Here is a 3,083-nt window from a genome sequence, read left to right on the forward strand (position 1 = left end):
AAACGAAGTCAATTTCCGTTACGGGACACTTTTTCTAACATGGCATCCCGCAAAATGATTTATAAGACGTTGTCACGTCAAAAAAATATTGAAACATCCGCAGTATTATAACAATATTTTAATTATTACATTTTTAATGAGTAATGAATTTATTATTTATTATTCTGCATCAAGTACTTTGATTACATTATAATCCCCGTTTTAAACTAATTTGTAGAGTCATTTGAGTCAATATTAATAAAAATAGATAAATAAATAACCTTGTTATATGATCAGATTCCTCTACTACTATTGGTTTCCTAAGATAAAACACTTTGAATTTTATTTATTTGTGTTTTTTTTTTGTTTTTTTTAACCAATTGTAGTAATGGGAAAAAAAAAATGTTTTTATTAATTGTATTATTTCAAGGATAAAATCAAACCTTTCCCACTTCCCATAATATCGTTAATAACCTTAACAGACCATTATACGCTAAAATAGCAAAAATAGGGATGAGGTAGAATAAGATTGCATTAAATGGTAGACAGGATCAAGTATATTCAAAAATTGAACTTAACGTAAATCAGATAGAATTTTTGAAAAATACAATAAAGACATAACAATTCTAGAAAACACAATCATTCATATCATGCAATAAACAGAATAAAAAATGTAACTATAAAATAATACAACAAATATTATGAGAAGTGGAAAATGACATGAAGAACATCGACATGAACACAGAGATAACTGAAAGAACATTATTTTGAAAAACTATAAAAGAGGCAGGTTTTCGGGAAAGGATAAAATCAGCATGTGAAACAAAATGGACTCAGTAGGAGAAGGAGCGGCACTCTCAAAGAATGAAGGAGGTGTGGGCTCAAAGGAAGTATGATCAAATTTTATTCATCGTACCATCTAAAAGGTTTGTTGAAATACTTTTGTATTTTTTTTTTTTTTTTTTTGTTAAATTACAAAATATTTTTGTATTTTGTTAGCTAAAATACAAAATATTTTTATAATATGAACAGAATACGCGAAGGATATTTGGTAAGCCTAATGAAGTTAAAATGACACAAAATAAATCAAAAGCTCAAATTTGAGGGCAACAATAGAATTTTTTAATCATCTGGTTGATAGTGAGAACATCCATGTTCACCCTGATAAAAAGAGAGCAATCAAGGAACAAGATGCACCCACAAACTTGAAGGAATTGTTGGGCTTCTGGGTATGGTGAATTTTCATCTTAAAGCCATAAATCGGATGGGCTTAATAACACTAAAAATCATCAAGCTGAAAGATGTGTTGACTTTTGCACCTGTTTTTGAAACTATTGTTACAGCAGATGCTTTATCATATGGGATTGGCAGAGCTTTGATTCTTGAGCATGAAAGTCTGCTTATGCTATGGTTCTGTTTCGAGAAATATAAGCGACATCAAAACACAATATTCTCAGATTATAGGAAGCCTTACTTGCCATGTGGCGCTGTAAGAGTTTGTGGGATTATTTGAATGGATTTCATTTTGTTTTGGAATCAAACCACAAACCTTCAATTCGACGATTTTATGGATGACCTTTCACTCAGATTGTTACAATTCTGTTTGAGCATTCAACTATGACATTATTCATGTCCCAGGAAAACGGCAGATCACCTATTGAGGCACCCTTTGTCCACATTTGAATCATACAAACCTACAGCTGAAGCGGAACTCCTATTGAAAATAATAATTCAAGATCTAGACAAGCAATATCGTAAAGAAATTTGGAAGGAGCAACAGAAAAAATTCCAGATAACTTCTCCCTTATTATGAAAAGATGTCCAAATTTTCGTAGAAAGCAAATTTGTTTCTGATTAATGATAGGGTGATAATACCACCTTCATCTTGTCACCAAGTAATGGAAGCACATAAGAAGAGCCATATGGGAGAGGAGGAGCGACCTAGTGTCGGATCAAGGACAAAGAATACAGTTTGATGACCATACATTTCACGAGAAATCAAAAGGCTTGTTGAAGGCTGTCCTACATGTGCCATGCCTAAAATTCAACACTATAAACACCCTTCACAATCTTGGGATAAAGCATTTGTAGATTGTTCATATTTAATTGGATGAAGTTGCTTCTTATGATTGACAGATATTCTAGATATCCGGAAGAAGGGGAACTGTCCAATCATGCAATAAACATTATTATTTAGAAGATGTTAGCCATGATGGCTCATCATGAAATTCCAGGAATCATGGGGGCTATGGTTCTTTATTTGAACCCTCCTGTGTTAAACGCGGGTGGAAGACACAAATAAAATGTTTTTACTGTTTCATTTGTAACGGTTATATAAAACTGTAGTGAGAATAAAGAACACAAGCTAAGAAATGGTCAAAACAACTAACAGCCAAACAAATAACAAAACGGCTAGTGAACTACAATCGATATATTCACCGTTTACCACAGAGAAACTTGTATACAATAAAAAAATGAATTTTTTTATCGCTCTTTAACATCCTGGAGTTCCAACAATTTTGCCAAGACTTGTAGATTTAGACTCCAAACCAGCAGCCCCGGTCATTCACAAGCGACTGGGTTAGCAGCAGCTGGTATGAAAACAGGAATTAACATAATAAAGAAGGAATCAGACTTCCATAAGGATATTTTGGTATTTGGTTTTGTTTTCATTTAGACTGACTGTGAAGAGACCTGTATAAGTTTATGTTTACCCATGAAAGTTTACAAATCGTTTTAGCATTCATATACTTTTTATGTGAAAGTCCCCCTTCTCACACTTTCTTAATAACCCTTCACTACAAATTTGGATGATCAGATTTCAGATTTACGAAGTGAACTGACTGTTTATTATCAGGTTTAAGTTTAGGTTTACTCATCGAACGTTCGCCATTCTTTTCGGCATTAATTTAAGGTGGATCCACATGTTGGCCGCTCGCCATGGCTCGGAGGCTCGTACAAATGCTCGGCGAGCCAAGTGCGGGCCATCCACATGTCAGTGTTATTCAGAGAGGCAAACATGGCGGACGTAATAGTGGTTTCAGCCATTGCACTTGGATTGTATTATTTTTATTACAAAAAAATAAAATTAAGTATAAATAAAT

Source organism: Halyomorpha halys, unplaced genomic scaffold, assembly GCF_000696795.3.
Source record: "Halyomorpha halys isolate HHAL.00 unplaced genomic scaffold, Hhal_1.1 Scaffold338.1, whole genome shotgun sequence".
Taxonomy (NCBI): Eukaryota; Metazoa; Arthropoda; class Insecta; order Hemiptera; family Pentatomidae; genus Halyomorpha; species Halyomorpha halys.